The 20,993-nt window shown below is 38.5% G+C and overlaps 1 protein-coding gene across 4 annotated transcripts in view; it reads right to left on the bottom strand.

Moving 5' to 3' along the window:
- tcf4 (transcription factor 4) overlaps nt 1-20,993 on the bottom strand; it is a 183,612-nt gene that overhangs the window by 55,314 nt on the left and 107,305 nt on the right. The window lies entirely within an intron of this gene.

Here is a 20,993-nt window from a genome sequence, read left to right as displayed (position 1 = left end):
ACGACAGACAAAAAGAGAGAAAAGGCGATCGAGATGAGAGAGAATGAGAGAGGAAGAGAGAGAGTGTGAAAAGGAAAGACAGAGAGACAGAAAGAGAGGAGGAGAGAGTACGAGTGAGACAGAGAGACAGATGAACTGATCGAGAGAGAGAGAGAGAGCGGGAGAGAGAGACATAAAGACAGAGAGAAAGAAAGAGTGATCGAGTGAAAGAGAATGAGTGAGAAAGACAGAAAGAAAGAGAGTGTGAGAAAGAAAGATGACAGAAAGATTGCAGGAGAAAGCGAGTGAGACAGAGAGACAGACAAACTGAACAAGAGAGAGAGCAAAAGAGAGAGACAGAGAGACAGATAAACTGAACGTGAGAGAGAGCGGGAGAGAGAGAAAAAAAGAGAGAGAGAACAACAGAGAGAGTGACAGAAAGAGAGAAAGAGCAATCGAGTGAGAGAGAATAAGTGAGAAAGACAGAAGGTGAGCAAGAGAGAGCGAGTGAGACAGACTGACCAAGCGAGAGAGAGTGAGAGAGAGAGACAGAGAGAGAGAGAATAAGTGAGAAAGACAGAAAGAGATCAAGAGAGAGCAAGTGAGACAGAGAGACGGACAGACTGACCAAGAGAGAGAGTGAGAGAGAGACAGAGAAAGACAGAAAGACAGAAGGAGAGAGAGTGTGAGAAAGAAAGACAACAGAAAGAGAGCAAGAGAGAGTGAGTGAGACAGAGAGACAGACAGACTGAACGAGAGAGAGAGAGAGAGAGAGAGAGAGAGAGAGAGAGAGAGAGAGAGAGAGAGAGAGAGAGAGAGAGAGAGAAAGAGAGAGGGGTGGGGGTTAAAGTGACATATCAGCATACATTAATACATTTAATCCTTCATCTCCATCATTTTGGCTTGTAGGGATTTTAACCTCTGACCTCGTCATGTTGAGAGAGCCTGTGCAGCGATTAGCTCATCCGGCTGCTGGCTTACATCACCGGATGTGTTCATACCACGTGCATGATTCATTTCAAAAGAACTGTTGCTCACTTTAATGGTGATGACAGACAGACAGACAGACAGACGAAAGCTCAAGACTGCTCATGCTGGCCAGGATTGGACTGGAGCGTTCATCAGTTGTGCCAAAAGCAATAAGAAAGGGGTATGGAATGTATTTGTGCACACTGAGGCCAAGACTGCACATGTGATACAAAACACTTGCTCTTAAACATCTTCTTCTTTTTTTTTTTTATTGTTTGTGAACGAATAACAGTAGATTTGTTGTTTCCGCAATGACCTAAAAAAACAACAACTTGAAAAAAAAAAGTCAAATTGTGAAATCTGGAATGGTGCTCTTGTGTTTTTTTTTTTACACAAGAATAAGAACATTGCTGCTATAGGTACATTTTTAGGTGTGCAGTTTACTGAATAAACACAATTTGTGCAAACCAATCTTATCTCTTGGACCCCAGCCGGTCAATTTCCGCCTCCGCAATGTGAAGCATGCGTGTGCTTCCATCCCCCTGATTTTAATGGGAATGATGGGAGCCGCTTTGATTGGCCCGGGAGTCAGCTGCGTTCCATCCCACAACGGCACATAATGGAACAAACGTTTTACGCCCATTTCAAACTGTGCATAGAGAGAAAATACCAAGACTGCACTTTGCACTAGACTTGCCATGGTCACGAAAATAGGGCCATTTTATTATTTAGAGCACGCAATACGCTAGTCTCTCATTTATCGACAGCGAGAAAGTGAGGACAGGCGCACAGGAATACATTAAAAATGCGGATTAATCAACTTTACTTTAACCTGATATATTGATCTGTATTTTCGCTGAAAGGCGTTTTGACCGGATGGAGCTAGCTCATGCATTTGACAGCGTAAACCGTCAATCAGTAGGAAAAAAAAGGAAAAAAATGCTATTTTCAGCTGCAGTGTGCTTAAACTGCCACTATGAAACCTTAATAGTTAACACATGGAAGCTCAATAGCTGCCAGCAACACAATCAGCACTACATTATTAGGCTAGAAAAACAAAGGAGCCCGATCAAAGAGCTGATTAGCGCAACACTTTGGAGTTGCAGCATTCTTCTTTATTTTCTCTCTCTTGATGTCGTTTTTGATTCAAACCACACACACGCAAACCTCGCGTGTAGAAAACACCTGTCTGACTGCATGCTAAAACGCATTTACATCGCCGTCCCATTTTACTACGTTACACTTTTGTTGTTTTTGTGTAAAGTGTGACAGCTGTCCGGTGATTATCTGTGAGACCACGCTTGCCACAGCATGACTGACCCATTAAACACACTCACAAACACAAAAACACACAGACGTATGCTGAACAAAACAATAAGCCGAGCGTTTTCCACGTCGGCAATAAATACTGGGAGTGTTTCATGTGTGCGTGCTTGTGTGTCGTTGTCCACCGAGTCCACGCTGTAAACAACACAAAAGAGAGGCGCATAGCTGCGCTTTGTTCTTCAGCCAAAAATGTTCATTTACTTAAGCTTGCTTTCCTGCAGCAAAGCTTGTGCTCAGTTCATATATGAGCATCGCGTCCACGCATGCTTCTCAGTTCAATGGCAGCATATTAAAGGATATTAAATACTTGAAAATTAGATATAAATATGATATTCAAGTATTAATGTTGTTAACATATAAAACATGACATGACACAGGAAAATTAGCAGTTGAGTTTCAATCACTGTTGATATTAATTTTGGATTGTAGACCATGTTTAACCAGCGTAAGGTTTTTGCATCAAAGTGCTTTAGTAACAAAATGGAATCATTGCAGAAAAATCTATTTAAAGGCCGATGTCGATCCTAATTTTGGGCAGAAAAAAATACTGATTACTGATTAATCGGATGGTTAATTAAAAAAATAAAATAATTCCTATTCCCTGCAAAAAGCTTTGTGTCAACTGTAAATACTTTAATAAGAAAAATAACTTTCCTTTTCGGTTCCCAGAATTCATTGCGTGGCAATGCATTTAATTAATGAAGTTAGAAGGACATTCATCCTTGTCATATGTATTTTACCAGTAGTCGAGTGTGTGCCATATTTAATACATTCATGTATGATTTACGTTGCACTAAGCTTTTATTTGATTTTACTTCTTTTTTTTTTTTTCATTTGTTCAAATTGTCATTTCCTTGCACAACTTGCATTACTCGCCTCACTGCTTAAAATGTAAGCTTTGTTTTGTTTTGAATGACAGGTCCATAGAATGACCTCATCAACAAATTCCGATATATATATTTAAGGACACAAGGTCATTGTATAGATTTATGCGTAATAAACAATGAAACAATGATTTGTGCACAACTGCTGTAAAACTGCATAAATTGGCTGATTATTTTGGCCGATTTAATCAGCCGGCCGATTAATCGGTCGAGGCCTAGTAAATATGGCTACTCCCTGCATATTCGTTAACAAAACAGTATTCAGGCAATTGGAGACATCATTGAGCAGGTAAATGCAGGTCTGATGACATCCACAGCGTTTGGCACAGGGCTTGTCACGTGCTGTTAAAAGTCCTTTTGTACCTTGACGGTCTGCAGTCAACCAAGCGCATAAATGAACCATCATCATCATCTGCTTCTGCTGTTGCCTGTCTCCGTCTGCCAGCTGACCTTGATTTTCAGAGGTTTGAGCGAGCTGGCAGGCGCTCACTCAGTCACTGGGTATCAAACCTGCCACTCGCTGAAAGAGAGTCTGTTCTCATTGGACAGCTGAAGGTGGAAATTCCCAGCTATCCCAAGAATGCTTCTCTATTCTGCTATGCGACTGTCATTCTCGCGCGTCGCATCCCTGCCTTAAAATGTGCGCAATGGCGGCTTGTCTGCTTGCTTGCGTGAGTGTGTGTGTGTGTGTGTGTGTGCTCGTGCACATGCTACACGTCGTTTGGCAGTAGTGACCTTACACATTAAAGGCACGGGTTTATAAAGACAGAGAGTGAAGTGTGCACAGTTGGCTCAAAAGTGCACAGAGCACTGAATGCATTTCATTTATTATCAGGCAACTACAAAAATACCATCGAAGAAGGCCCCATATGTCCTACTAATAATAATAATAATAACAATAATAGTTGTATTAATTTACCGGTTTTCAAGCAAATTAAAACAGAGAGAGAGAAACAGATTCAACAAGAAGCCTCATTATCGCTGACATCACAACCCAGTCTGACATTCATATTTGACAATTGCACGTCACTAATGATCTTCTAATGACCTTTTCTCAACATTAGTAATAATGAGACAAAATCACGAGAGAGGGAAGACATCTTTCAAAGAATAAATATTGAATAATCACCTGATCTGTTTGCTGAGTTATTTTAACTACAAAAAAAGTGATGTGAGAATAAAACAATTGTCACCTCAAGTATATATATTTTTAATATAAGCACATACACAAATACATACACTTAATACTTCGTGTGACTGTCTGTATCAGCACCATCAGTCAGATAATCTGATGCAGACGGATTACGGTCTAAACCAGGCAGTATATACACACACACACACATACACACCCCCCACACCCCCCACCCCCCCCACACACACACACACACTACGAAACAAACCCTAAAGACGTCAGAGAAAATCTAAATGACCCAACTGATACACCAAAGACTGAATTAACAACATACAGTACACTTTAAAATACACATTTGTTTTCATCCAGTCTTGTTTCTCTCTGGCAGCAAAGCAAGGTCAAAGCCCTTCAGTGCCCATTTATTCCTTTTTTTACCGTGCATATTTATGATGGTCTGTAAATACACACTCTATCAAAGATGAATTTTTAGCGCGGTACACACAGTACAAGGGAGGCAGAAGGAGTCAGAGGTCCGCACGCACACACACACACACACACACTTACAAATGTTTCTATTTATAAAGTCTGCACAACATGCTGTGCTCTATTTCCAGCGTACCACGCACACAGGATGTCCACAAACACAATGTACATGATGACCAGCACATGCGCGCACACACACACACACACACACACCCCCACACACACACACACACACACACACACACACACACACACACACACACACACACACACACACACACACACACACACACACACACACACACACACACGCACACACACACACACACACGCACACACATTCAATAATGTGAAGTCATTCAAACCCCAGAATAGGATAAGCGGGTATAGAAAAATGAATGGATTGATATAATTATCAATATAATTAGGGATGTTCAATACCATTCACGGGTAGGTCACCGATACCAAGTACTGATACCATGAGTAAATTGGATATGCACACATATACAAAAAAAACAATACAACAGATGATTTAAAAATAATCAATATATCCCAATAAAGCATTTCTCCTAAAAAAAAAATTGCATGAAATAATGGCAAATTCGGATTATCTTTTTTTACATTTGTTCAGAAAATATATATTTCATATAGAACACAATAACATGATTTTAAAATAAATTCTTACTAGGCATCTGTCCGATGTGTGTGCCTTATGTTCCTGATCTTAAAGAGAGCTCCTGATATTGGTATCAGCCTTCATTGCAATTTACATCCATAAATTGTAATATATATGCTTGAAGGCCCAAATGCAGTAACAATTTAAAATATTATTTTACTTTCAATGAATCTACCTAGCGAATAAATAGTAATTCCATCGCTATGGTTAGGCCTTGACCTCTGACCTTTTTTTGGAACCAGCACATTGGACTAAAGGATTAATAGGTAAAATTAGTAAACAAATACTTTTCCATTCAATTGATGTGAGTGATTTTGGTGCGGTTAGGTGATGTAGATAAATCCAGGAAAAATACATTTTAATTGAATTAATTTAAAAAATTGCCAAAAAGCAATGAATGCGGTAAGTAAACTTGAGGCACGCTTAACATGGCCAGTTTAAGTGTTAAAAGTGTTTTTGCTGCAGCAGCACAGTGACAGCAGACTGCAGGATTTTGGCAGGCAGCTACGGGACCCTCCTAATTAAAACTTCGTGAATATTCAAATGTGCTGTTAGCATAACAATAGCCGGCTGGCCAGCCCGCTTTTAAATGAGGCCTTTTGTTTTATCCGAGCTTGCTGTTGCCTCATTAAGCTGCTGGAGCTTAAGTTAGCGAGCTGACAGCCGCTAACCGAAGCGCAGGCAGGCAGGCAGGCAGGCAGGCAGGCAGGCCTCGGCCCTCACCCTCCTCTTCTCCTCCTGGCCTCTCCTCCCCCACGCGCACTCCCGAGCCAAAACCCCACTTCCAGCTTTTCAGTGTTTGGTCTCTGCGGGCCCGGCGGCACATCCGTCCGGGCATGTCTGTCCCCCGACAACTCACAACCCACTCCCTCCACACAGCCACACCGTGCCCAAAACTCAAACTCGGCCTTGCGAAAACCTCCAAATACAGGATACGAGAAGACAAACAACATTTGGTTATCACAGTGTTACTTTCTCTGATTCGGGTGTTTTTCTTTTTGCCAACAGACATGGAGTGTAAACAAGCTGTGATGCAGACAGCGAGAGTGAGACAGTGGAGGAGGGCAGGGGGGGTTGGGGGGTGGGGAGGCTTGCAGGGGGTGGATAGAAAGGAGCTTGGCACCGGATCAAGACCGTCGGCACAATGTGCCATCCTACAGCCAGCCACCAAACAAAGCGCTGCCACACCGAGCCCCGTGGCAGCGCTGAGCTGGAGAGCTCGGAACCCGAGAGAAGATAAAAAGGAGGCGAAAGGAGAAAGAGGGTATAAAAAGTGTGAGGCTTCGGGAACCCGTGGCCCGTAGTTGACTGAAAGAAGTGACAGAGGCCGAAGACCTGTCAGGCGTCAGGCATACACAGGCCGAGTGTCGGTGAGTGGTTTTACAAAAGGAGGCTTTGTGGAAGCGCACTGAAGTCACTCTCTCGACATGCTGGCAAATGAAAATAGTACAATAGCCCGACTGAATGAAATAAAACGCATGCAAAGCTGACATCAAGTATATTTGCTAGTAAAGAAAAAATATTAAATGTATTTGACACATTTTTGCTTTGCAGCACGCTGTAATGTAATCATTTGTTGGAAATGTAGTAATAACATTTGCACTTAACTAGATCAAAATGTAATCAATCCCAACATAGTCATAATTTCACCAATAATATTATTATTATTTTTTAATCCTGACTGATATTGCAGTAACATTTGGGATTTATTTTCTTTTCTTTTTTACTGATCATGTAAAACTTGACAGACACGGTACAATAATTTTCAGTCCAAAATTCTACATTTTGTGTTTTGAGAATCTAAAACTGTTATATACATTTACAGCAACAACAAAAAACTAAAAACTGGAGTGTTAAATTTCGGTGTTAAATAGTTCCGAGTTGATTTCAACCACCAAAGGGTATTTAGTTTGGTATTCTGTTTGATTTAAATGGAGGTCGGTGTTGGAGTTATTTGACATAGTTGATTTATTCAGTGTTAAACCAACCCCTGCAGAGAGTTAATCAAAGTAAGCTCCACCCACTGGATTAGAACTACTCTGCCACAAAGACTTCTGGGAGTGTTAAGTGTTACAGTTAAATGTACCTGTTCTTTTTTTATTGAATAATGTTTTGTTCATGTTTCATTCTTCAACAATCAACGATGTGTTAAATTCACTGTCACATCAGAGTTTTTGTGCTGTTATAGAAACGGCGCACAATTTAAAAAGGTATTACATTATTAGTAAAAAAAAAATATTATGTTATTAAGATCAGTCAAGATTTGTATTACATTATTATTGGGTTTTATTACATTTGCGGTCGAGTTAAGTGCATCTTATTGTTACATTTTCAAGCGTTATTACATATTCAGGAAATTATGACATTATAGGGTGCTACAATCTTACAACTGCTTTTTTTGTTTTTAATTAATATCATAATCATTTTTCTTTTTCGTCTGTGATAAGATGATGTCAATAAATTTCAACATGACAATTATCTATTGTGATGATTTTAATTTGTTTGAATTTGGAACATTTCACTTGTTTGGCAATGCATGGATTTTCTTTTATTCCTTTCAACATGAAAAGTGGCAGTCAAAAGTGCCACAAAACGCAGGCAGATCTGAGGAGAGCTAACACTTCCCTGACAGGTGAATCTGCAGAAAATTAGAACCTTCCATCTTAATTTACACCTCCCAACGCTGCTTCCTTCGAGAAAGCCGTGAAATTCATCTAGTTTCCCCTCAATTTGCGCCTCCCCCCTCCTCCCCACCCCATCCACTTACGTTTTACGGGTGAGGGTCAAGGAGGAGTCTGACAGGTTCACCAGAGTTTAAACACCTCATAACTTTTTTTAGGGGACTTTTTTTTTTAAACGGGTAATTTAAAATTAAAATATAGAAAACATTTTATATCTACGTGTATTTAATTGTATGCTAACACATATTCCACTGGCATCATTCTAATGGTCACACTTTATAAAAAAAATTTAAATTAAATAGGAATTGTGAAAATGTAGTATTTAACAAATGCATTTAAATACCATATTGATATTATTTTAATGCACAGAAATCTTCATTTCATCTTCATTGCCGATTTCAGGAAAATAATATAAAAATATACCAATCTTGAAACATTTTCTATTTTACACGCATGTCACTCCAGTTGACAATGCTCCTTTGCCTAATAAGACTTATCTATTTAGAAGTGCACATCCATTTAGATAATTTGAAATAAGTGATGAGGAGAGCGAGAGAGAAGCGAAATAAATCTGCGCGCTGGATTATTTCGGTTGAGATTTGCGACCTTGACGCAAAACTGCTAAATAATCAAGAGAAACGCACGCAACGCACAACAAACACACTGCATTTCGTGTCCCGTCCCCACATACCTTCTCTGTCACGCACACATGCGCGCGCACACACATTCACACGCACGCGCGCGCACTTGAACGCGTCCCAATCACGCAGAGAGGGCCAGCAAGAAGTGACTGTCGCACCTTGACGCGCTCGAAGTTGGAGCGTGAACTCAACACACTTCACGTTCACACCTCATTTTCCCTCCTTAGATGCTCACATGGAAGTAAAAAAAATAATAATAAGGAGAAGAGGGATGAGTCCTTACCGCTTTGCCGTTGTAGTAGTACATGAGTGAGCTGCCTGTCATCCCCGGGATGGTGTACGCACAATACATCGTTCCTATCCTCCGCAGAAACAAGAAAAGCTCGACTTCGCCCCCTTCTCTCAGCTCTTTCTTTCCGGTTTGCGTGCTGTCGATCTCTCTCTATTTTTTTGACTTGTCCTTGATCGCCTGCTGTCCTCGCGCCTTTCCAGCCGAGCCTCTTTTTTTCCCCCCGTGTCGCGCGCTAACTTTTCCTCGCCGTGTTGTTATGAAGTCAAACTCTTTCCCGCTCCGCTCGCGTGTCCCTGCCTGCGCGCTTTTTTTTCGCCCGACAATTCCTTCAGTTGCATTTTCCCATATGGCCGAGCCGAGGCGCGTGGAATATGCAAAGTGGGCAGGGAGAGAGAGCGCGGGGTGCCCCTCCCTCCTCTCTGCCGCCGCCACCACAACATCGGCTACACCGCCCCCCGTCCCCGTCCCCCTCCCCATCCGTGGCGCGCGCACACGGAAGTAAACGCGAGCGGGAGTAACGTGCACGCAGATGCTCGCGGACACGCGCGCAGTTGCCTCCACTCTTTCAACTTTCCACAGCGAAATCTGGAAAGCACCTCCTAGTCCCCCTCCACCTCGCCCCCACCCCACTCGCACGCCGCCGCCTTTGAAGTGGCCCGTTCACTTTTTCCACACTCCTCCAGCGTCTCCAATGCTCTCTTTTTTTCTCCTCCTTTTTTTCCCTGCACATCCATTTCTCTTCCCCTTCACCATAAAATCTCCACTTGTTTTCTCCTTTTTTTCTGTCTTTTTTTGTCCACACGCTTCCTCCATAAATCCACTTGACCTCCTCCTGTTTCACAATTTTATTTCACTTATTTCATTCCTTCTCCCCTCTGCTGTTTCCTCCTCAAATCCATCCTCATTACATTTTCCAAATAAGGAATAATAAGTTAAAGTTTATTGCATTTTTTGGGGTATTTGGATACACAATTTCCCATCAATTAGAAATATTATGTTGCCATTTATAATAATTAATATTACTTATTGGAATTGTGTCTCTCTTTCAATAAAAAATAGAACCACCACATTTAACCTTTTCTCCAACTGTTGGAGCTCTACTACAGAGATTTAAAGAATACAAATCTTGTACATTCTTACTGTAGCCTACATAATATGTCCTGTGGACTATAACTTCTACGTGAGCTTGTATCGTAAAATAAACATGAATCAATTTAATAGCATGCATCTCTGTGTTTCCATGTCTCATATTAGAATCTTTTTAATTGCTGTCAAGAGGATGTGTTATTTATTTTCTTTAATTACTGTAAAATACCATGAATAACAGTCATTATTTTGAAAACAAAACAAAACAACCAACAACTAACAACAAATAAGATCCTAAATCGAGGGGGATTTTATACAGGGAACTTGCATAAAAAGAAACACATATTTTCCACATGCAAACCAGTACCTAGGCATTAATTACCAAGAGCTTAAAAAACAAGAATCACTCATTTATACTTGTAGCACATTTCATACACAACGTAACTCAATTTGCTTCGCATACTGTAATTAAAAGTTCAACATATAAAGCAGTTATAGAGTTTAAAAGATTTAAAAGCAAACTAAAGTTGTTGTTTTTTTTAAATAGCTTACCAAAACTACTACACCAGCGTACAGTGCATCAACCTGATTTTTAAAAACTAGATTTTAAAAACACTTTGAAAGACTTTATTCATAGGTACGGGAAACTAGCATAGTTTTTATCCTGGATTTAAAAGCATTTACACTTTATTAGTATCTTTTGAATGTTCATTCATATTAGGGATGGGTGAGTACTGATACCAAGTATCGGTAACAAGTCGATATCAGGCCTTGTTTCAAGGTATCGGTACTCGAGATAGCAGCTGATACCAGTATTGGCTGCCCACTTGTCCTTTTACGATCAGGAACTCCAAATTAAAAGAATAGAATAACATGAATTTCATGCAATTTAATGAAAAATGCTCGGACTTTCTTTAAAATGATCCGCCATTGTTTTTTAGGTAACATTTTATGTATCAAAAGTACTAGACGTATCGGTACTTGGTATCAGCATTGTTGACTACTCAAGAGTTGAGTACTTGTACTGTTATTAGCCTAAAAAACATAAAACGAAACAAGCGGTATCAAACATCCCTCATTCATATAATTCACTCTGGTGATGGTATTACATAATTACACACAAGTAAAGAGAAAAAAACTGCATTTCAAGGGTGATTTATTTGTATTTTTTTGGTATTCTACACGGGTGCGTGTTATTCACAGCATTTTACAGCAACTGTCTGAAGTGCGAGCAGCGTGACTGCACAAAGACAACATGTCATTAGATGCAATTGACATTTGACAGTGGCCACAAAATGCAGTGCAACCTCCAAAGTTTATTCGGAGATTCAAAATTCCACCAGCGTTATGTTGTGACACTATACCTTCATTATGTGTCATTGAAAGAGAGTCTTTAACTGTCATTGTTTAATTTATATTTACACGTAGGATTGCTAAGCATGATGTAATGTTAATTAAAATCGTGTCTACCTTTAATAAATGTTTTATGTAGGCGACAGTTTGACCCTGGAAGTGATTATTATTTCTGATCAAATTTCCTAGTATCAAATTATGATCTATTATTGATGAGTGCCATAAAAATCTGTGGCTGGGTGACCCCTAAAATGTTGTTATGAAGGTGTTTGGTATGATTCCGTTGAGAAAATTAACTTTACTCATACTGCTATTGATTTGTAGCTTGTTTATCAATCTGACATACAGACGAGCTGTGAAGGGTCTGTCCTGTCTCGTTGAATATCAGCAGGCAGAAGTGGGATGTGATTAATAGGAAAAAGGTGCAGTTGTTGACTTTGGAGGAATTACTCACCAAAATATTTAAATGAATTCACTGTGAGGAAGAAATACTGAAAACCAAATTCGATAGTGCCATTGGGGATGAGAAACGCCATCTGTTTTTGTTTTATTTATTAAATGATTGTTTCCTGTTGTCTTCGTTTTTGGGCGCACAAAGATGATACATATAGGGATTGTTTTGCATAGTCTCTTATTTTACTTTAACAACTATGACAAACATTCCATGAAAAAGGGATATTTAGTTTAATTTCTACTGGTCGGATGTTTTTTGTGATAATTAAAGGGAGACTTACTTACTGACTGACTGACTTACTGACTGACTTACTTACTTACTTATTTGGGTTTTTGATTCTATGACACTGTTGGAAATTTTACTAAACTAGCTGGAGTGGCTAACAAGAGCGGCTAGCAAAAGCTAGCGAGAGAAAAGCAGAAGGAGAAAAGCTGCGGGAGTCTGAATGACGGGACTCAGCGATGGCCACCTGCAGGCCCCAGCTGCGAAAGGTAAGCGGCGGTCGACTCATTGGGTCAGACGCTAGTTGCAAGTATCACCAGAGGCTAATTACGTTTGCAAAGTTTTTCTCCTTCGGATATCCGTAGCAGAAACATGACAGCAAAACTTGTCAGTCTCCTGTAATATTTTGTTGCATATTATTGAAATTAATGGTGCATTTTTAAAATGAATGAATTATTAGTTCACCACTAGTTGGCGCTAAATAATACACACTGTCTCTTTAAAAAAGTTTTTGTGTGAAAAAAAAATTCACTTAAGCCCCAGGTATAATATTCAACCTCACCGGTTTGCGATTTTTATTTATTTATTTATTGTAAAAAAACTGAATTTTCCAGTAGTGTAATTTCTCTCATCACGTCCCAGCAAATATCTGTCATATCACTGTCATCAAAGTTCAGGGTTAGTACAGAATTTATTGTTTATTTTTTTCCACTCTTAATAATAGTTACACTAGTATGATAGTTAGGAATGCACAAAAAACAAATGTTTTATGATAGTTTAAGCCTGTTTTTGTGACAAAATTGTTTCTTATGGATTTTTTATTTAATTTAGTTTTTTTCAAAGACAACAAATTAGCATAGTTTCCACTTTGAAGCTTCTACTTGTCACACTGAAATATATATATATATATATATATATATATATATATAAAAAAAACCATATATATATATAAACAATTTTTAAAGCTCATTTGCTTATGGCATTTGTACACAACTCATAGTCACACCCTTTGTTAGTTTTTGAAATTCAGAATTGTTGTTTTATATCTGACATAAATTAATATGTAGTGAAAATTGTTATTCCTAGCCATAAATCACAGTTTAAAACACATTTTCTCCTCAATTTTGAATTGATGCAATTAACCATAGTTGCATGCACTTTCTCTTCCTACTCTTCATATTATTATCTTTTTCATGTCCAAACATTCCCAGTTTCCCTCCAAATTCCTCAGAGAAGCTCATAATGTGCATCCGATGCACTGATTTCACATTGAGCTTCAGGGCCTTGCTCCTATAAGAAAAGATGGCGTAAATTAAAGCAACAGATGCTTGCCACCTACAGTAAGCTATTAAGCTACCTACATGCATCAACTTGTAAAATCAATGTCTCCTACAGAGACACTTCACATGTTTTCATTCTAACATTTTGATAGAAATGTTCCCTTCGGAGGCCCGTGTAATCCAAATCCCATTATGTGGCACTGGATTAATATCAGTCACCTCCCAAGGTTACATAATGCTGATGGCATCACTTTGACATCACCCAATATGTGGCAAACGAGCCACATCAGAGACAGATTTTACATCGAAAATGAGTGGCTTCTGCCGACCGAAGACGTGAAGAGTAAAAACAAGGAAAAAAATGGTGGAAGTAAAAACTGGAGACAAACAGAAGACAGATGTACTTGCAGTCACCACAACAGACAAGCCTGCGTATTAGTCTCCCTAAATTTCATTTTAATATTATCATCAGTCATCCTATTAAAACAAATAGTAGACTCCAAAACAAGCTAGCAGACCTCCCAAACCTCATGCTCTCCTTCTCTGTCACTCACGCTCTCTATCGCTCCCCTCTCTTCCTTTGGCTTTAATTTGATTAAAAAGCGAGCTGCAGGAAGGGGAGGGAGGGCTGATGCACATCTAATAAGTGGACCATCTGTCTGCAGCACTGGCAGCCTCCCAGCATTGTACCCAACCAGTCTGAATGGGAAATGAAGAGAGGGAGGAATGAAGATCAAGGGGAAAAGTATAAAGAAACCAAATTTTAAAAAAGTGAACCAGTTGAGGGGAAATAGCAGAGGCACATTTTCAATTTGGGCTAACTGCTGCGTGGTCGACAAATCTGCACGAGCAACGACAAAGAGTGAAGAGGAGACGAACTAGGAGGGCAAAGACACAAAATGGGAGCAGGGAGAGGAGCAGAAAAGGAGGAGGAATGAGAGAGAGAGAGTGGAATAAAAAAAGCAAATGAAGGAGGAAGGAAGGAATGAAGTTAGAGAGGAGAAGATATAATAAGGAGGAAGAGATGGAGAAATTAAATTATTATAGAATAACGAACGGGGGGAAATGGAAGGGGACAAACGAGGAAGTAATTAGACCAAAAGGAAAAAATAAAATGATATGGTTGATGGAAAAGAGGAAGATTAGACAATAAAAGGAGAATGAAGTTGGAATGGCTTTGTGGCTTTGAAAGAGAAACAGACAGAACAGCCAGCGGCAAGTAAGCGGCCCTCAAACTCTTTCTTCTTGTCTGCTCACCATCTCTTCCAATGCTTACTCATCTTCCTGCTGTCACTCCCGCTGTATTGTCCCACCCTTCCCTTTCTGATCCCTCCTGTTTGCCGTTGTGATCTTCCTCAACATGCACCTGTATTTGCGCTTCTGCTTCCCCCTCACTCCCTTCCTGATCTGACACCCGAGCTTCCTCTCATAGGCTGTCCTCTTCACATCCCTTCCAATTCCAGCATCCTCCACTGTTACTCACTTGCTTTGCTATTGGTTCATTTTAGCTCCCTCTTCCGCCTCACACACACACACACACAGACAAAAACATTGAGCTTGACTGGCCTCGTTTATAGTGAAAGGAAGGAAGAGAAAGTTTGTCACACTGTAGACGTTTCTCTACTTTGTCATTTTTTTTTAACCTGACAGTTACTACCAAATAATCACAGCCAATTATATAGTGTTCTTGCAGCAGGCATGTGCACAGATATGGTGCGCTGGCACCAGCCCTTCTGCCCTGAATCAGAAACATCTAATTTAACTGGTGCCCACTTTTTTCATTCATCAATATTTCAAAATAAAATAACAAAATACAAAAATAAAAATACAAAAATAAAAATACAAAAAAAAATTTCAAAAATACAAAAATACAAAATACAAAAAATACTAAATATACAACAAATACAAAAATAAAATATACAAGATACAAAATACAAAATACAAAAAATTTAATAAAAAAATAAATAAATAATAAAAATTAGTAAAACACACACAAAAATTATAATAAAAAAAAAACATAAAAAATGAATAAAAAATAATAACAAATAATAAAAAATAATGAAAAATAATAACAAATAATAAAACAAATAATAATAATAATAATAATAAAAATGAATACAACACACACAAAAATTATAATAAAAAAATAAAAATAACAAAAAGGAATAAAAAATAATAAAAAATAATTAAAAATAATTAAAATAATTAAAAATAATTAAAAATAATTAAAAATAATTAAAAATAATTAAAAATAACAAAAATAATTAAAAATAATAAAAAATAATAATAAAAAATAAATAAATACATACATACATACTCTCTCCGGCATCAATTCCCGTCCCCCAAAGTGTTTTGATATCAGATGGATATTCATTTCAGTTTTTGTGATAGTGCACACAAGCCATTTGAACAAGGGTGTGTAGACTTTTATATACTCCCCTCACCTCCTTTGTAATGTACAGAAATTATTATAGAAGTTAAACACATCTTCTACTTCTCTTCTAATTGTGTGACTAATTTGACAATGGGTGCTTTTTCTTTCTTTTTTATAGGGGGGAGCTTAAAGGGATACTTGACTCATTGAGCCATTTTCAACAGTAATAAGATCAGATTTAGTCTATAATCAATGTGATAATTTGGTCATTTTTCATTTACAATTAATACCCATAAAAACACATTTTCCCACTTGCTGTCTGACAGCAAGTGGCAAAATTAGTTTTTAAATATATTAATTGTTCAAAACCTAATGAAGTTATCACATTATTTATAAAGAAAATAGTATCTTATTACTGTTAAAAATGGCTCAATGAGTCAAATATCATTTTAAGCACCTTCCCCCCAAAATGTCTATGCACATGCCTGATTAAGGATATGTTAATGATCCTGCTTTTTTTTTTTTCATAGGGTTATAGGGTATAGGGTTTTTATAGGTCTGTCTCAGTTTGCTTGACCATGCTATGCTGTCCTTTCTCCACTGTGCCCGTGCGCCAAGTTTCCACTTTGTTCTTTGTTTGGAATTGGACTGCAATTAGTAGCTCCACAAATATGTGATTACCTATCAGGCTCCAGCTTCCTTGTCATCATCATTGTGTTTAACTTGGCACACACTTGCGCCCACATCCTCGCACAACAGTGGAGAACTTAAGCGGGAACTTTATGACAGACTATCACGCTACCTTGTCATTTATGGTTTTACAATTAATAACTCAATTGAATAAATGCATGAATTTCAAAGCCTACTAGTGGCACACTTTCAATGTAATAATGTAGTGGGATGTTTGATACTACTTATTTTTCAGACCGATACCAGAATGAGTACTCATATAATCTTTGCACAATTGCAAACACGAGATAGAGGGCAGTAGGTGCCATTAAAGTCTTCTCTTGATCAGCTTTCACAACGAAATATACACAACATTCCTGGATCTACATTAAAATGTCTTCCTTGGTCAAATACTATGCCTCTTTACTTTGCCTTTGTTGCACACATACAACTTTGTGGAGCTAATAGGCTCACTCTAGCTGTCAGGTTGTCACAAGATATCCAACGCAGTATGTTAATGAGGTTCTCCCTGAAGCTATAAATAATCAGGAGTTGTTTAATTAAAGACACCTAAAAATACTAACAAGTGATTGTTAAGTAATTCATGTTGTATTTATTAGTAGGGAAATTGTGTGTATAATACAAATAAGTAATTGTCCATATTTTTCAGTCATGCTTGCATGTCATTGGATGACATTAATTGGTGGCAGAATAATGTCTGACATGGCACGTGAAATGAATTTGTTTACATACTGAACAAGATGAAAAGAATGAACAACTAAAAGAGGATTTATTTGCTTTTTCTCCCTCCACTTTAATCAGGCTTAAAAATAACGAATGGCCTCAGCTAATTTTCCTCGAAACATAAACTGAACCGAGTAGAAGAGAGTACACAAAGTGTTTGGAGAGGGCGGGTACGTGTGTCTGTGAAGTGAGTCTTTGAGAGTCTCAATAAAGTGCTTGTGTGCATGCGTGTGTGGCATCCGTCGGAAAAGTCAGTCAGCACAGAGCCGAGCGAGAGAGAGAGGCAAACGCACGCTGCTGCACGCTAATTATGTATGCATGATTTAATCTGCAACTCAATAATATGCAAATATATTCATATGTTAGTTTCTTAATTAAAAATGCAAAGCAGCCCTTATGGTGATTTTTCTGTGATTTTCCTTTCAGCCTAACAAACGGAACATTTTGAGAAATTCTACAAACTGGAGGGGAAATGCTATGGTGGGGTTAACAACAAGAAGGAAAAACCGAATGCAACTTCCTCTCGTGACTTGTTGAATGAAAAGAAACAACACCCGTGTTAATCACAGTGTATTCATGACAGAAAAGTGATTATTTTTTGTTTTCTAGCTTGTGACAAGAAACTTTTCTTGACTTGAAAACTCAAGCTGAAAGACAATAAAACAATTAGCACATACATTGTTTTTAGTTTTTAATCAGGATATGAATTTTGTGAATTGTAAAACTTTTGATATAATAGTTTTCTCAGTGTGTCTGCCTTACTTTTTGCTGACTATTCCTGCCATATGTCCTATCCTTTCTCTACTGTGTGGGGCAGCAAAGTCATCTGACCGAAGTTGACAAAGGAGTATTGCTTGTGTGATCGTCTACGTACCTGCTTGCAAATGAAAATGCTATTTCTCTTCTCTGCAATTGACTAGTTCACTGTGTACCCTGCCTCCAACTCAAATCGAGCTGGGATAGACTCCAGCTCACCTGTGACACCAATAAGGAAATGGATGGACAGATGTGAGTTTTATCATGAGATCATTGGTGTAGTGGTTCACACAGCTGACTTTCACTTCACCAGCACCATTGGCGTTACTTTGCTGTCTGAGGCCGTCCTAGCACGAAGGGAGTTTGCAAACTTGGATGCTGGACAAGAGAGTTACCCCTCCTATGTTAGCTTAGCGCCAGCTAGCTGCCACGACAGACATGACATGGATGAACGACACAGATGAATTTAAAACTTTACCAAAAGTGAAGAAAAAAACACCCGGGTTTACGAAGCAATATGCTGATGCCATATAACAAAGTTTGTGATCCATATTAACCTTAAAACATATTGCCATTGAGATTCCTGACTGTTATCTTTTTAGTTCTATGTGCAGTTTTTTAGTTTCCTCAACTGATGAAATTGAATTGGATTTTTAAGTCAACATTCACACTCATCTCACAAACACAAACATCTTACGTTTTTATGACCAGAGTACTTGACTAACAATTAAGATAATTTTTAACTTATTAATTGTGTCATTTTTCCACTTAGCAGATCGTCCAGTGCAGAAAGAAATACAACTACGCACTTTGCTTCGTGTACAGGTTTTCCTTTCACAGAGTTCAGCCACAACGGAACAAATTATTGAAGAAGAAGGTAATCTACAGAAGCAGTGTGGATTACAGCCACAAGAGGTGGCGTTGTTGTTTGTGTGTGAGATTTGAGACGATATTCAGATACCAGATGGAGGCTTTTTTGAAGTAACAGTAAGAAAGAGAACAAACATTGCTTTGATAAATCAAGACTGTCCAATTCGTGTGAGGTGAAGTATGGATCATAATATTTACCATCAAAGGAGATATATTGTGTTTTACCTCAATGTAAAACAGTTCCTTTATAGCTGTATCTCCATTACATTTTATTTTCCTCAAAATAAAAGCAGTATTTATACAATTACAATTAAGTACAATTTCTGTTTCTGAGTGTTTGGCTTGTGAGGCATAATTCTCATAACATCCCATCTCATGAGATCTCGTAATTCTCATGACATTTCATGAAATGTTCTTGCGAGAGGTTCCTTTACAGAAGATGGACACCCAGAGTTGTTTGCAAAACCTCCAAGATGTTGTTGCTTTGTGTGCAAAGCGCGTGGCTATTGGTCTTTTACTTCCTTTACGTCCCACGCACGTGACTGCGCGGGGTCACGTAGCTATAGAACAAATGCAAAAAAAATGTGTTTCACGACATTTTTGCAATATACTTGCTTATCTACACTTCTCAAAAACCATCTCATGAGAGAATATTTAAGAGGTGTCTCAAAATTTCTGTCTCAATTACCAGTTTGCGATTGCGCAATTTGCATTATTGCGCATTTCATTTCAGTACAAAGACACATCGCTAAACACAACTGCCACACCTACAACTTCAAGAAGAAATCAAATTAGTGTCATTTATTAGACGCTAATGCCGATATAATTCTAATTTAAACACATCACTCCTACACACAGACACACACACCTAAAGTGAGTGCCTAGAGAGATTGAATTGCATCGCCACTGTTGGAGGCACCATTTCATCACAGAAATACACTTGTCAATTACTCTAGCGCTGTGGCAGATGACATTGCCAAACACAAATGAACCCACCCCCAACCCACACACACACTTGCACCTCAAATGAACATTATTATACGAAAAGGTTCAGACACTCGAGAGAGGGACAATTATTTGTATACAATACATTAAAGAGCACATTTTTCCATCATATGTCCCCTTTAAAATGGTAATCCTCAAAGGACTAACTAGCAATCTGTTCTGATTTTTGCTAAAAGAAATCATAAAAAAAGAAATAATCCATTCCAGGGTCAAACTGTCACCATCATAAAAGTTTGATTAACTGGAAGGCTATTTGTAAGTAATTCGTGAACATTTGTGACTGTCAGGCATGTGTAAAATTAAGATAATCAATGTCAAAGTTGTAATGCTCTCGTGATTTATGTTGCAGATGTGGCACGCATCCCATTTAGTAATGGTCTGAACTAAAGTTACCTATTATTATATGGAAAAACATCTGTCCTTTCATTAAAAAAAAATACCAGTTGTCATTATTTAAGGTTGCTGGTGAGCTGGAGTCTATCCGAGCTAACTTTGGCCAGGAGGCGGGATACGCCTTCGACTGGTCGCCAGCCAAATCGCAGAGCACATAGAGCAGCAGCAATCATTCACACTCACATTTACACAGCCTTCGATGAATCTACCATGCATGTTTAATAAAATGTTGAAAAAAGTCAGTCATGCAATTGTCAGGGATGGTCTGCCTCTATTCAAGACACTCAGAAAGGTGATCTGTTGTTGCCATGGCACTGGAAGATTGGCTTTTTCTTATTAACATGTGTGCCATCACAATCATTTTGTGTGTGATTTTCAGATCAAACTGCCATTACTTTAGTGTCTCTTTTAGTTCAAAACAAAACAAAAAGCAATGTAAATACTGACTCAAAAAATTCTGTATAGAGACATAGCAAGCAGAAGTTGCAGCTGTAAACATCATCAACTGCTTAACAAGTGCCGCAAATGATCTCGTGTTTTTTTCCCCCTCGGATCACAAATTGTGGAAAACAGCTTTTGACAGCTTGTCATGTTAAGATCACAGAGCAATTAGCTGTCAGCGGGCAACACTCTCTGAACACTTTGCTGATGTTGAGCGCAAGCTAACTCTCACTGAGAAAACTGATCATCAGGATAATCAGCTGAGAGGAAAAAAACAAAGCTT

Source organism: Leptonotus elevatus, chromosome 15 (assembly GCF_054856555.1).
Source record: "Leptonotus elevatus isolate MCC_2025b chromosome 15, RoL_Lele_1.0, whole genome shotgun sequence".
NCBI classification, from domain to species: Eukaryota; Metazoa; Chordata; class Actinopteri; order Syngnathiformes; family Syngnathidae; genus Leptonotus; species Leptonotus elevatus.
The sequence above is the reverse complement of the archived record's forward strand: the minus strand, read 5'-3'. Positions and strand labels throughout refer to the sequence as shown.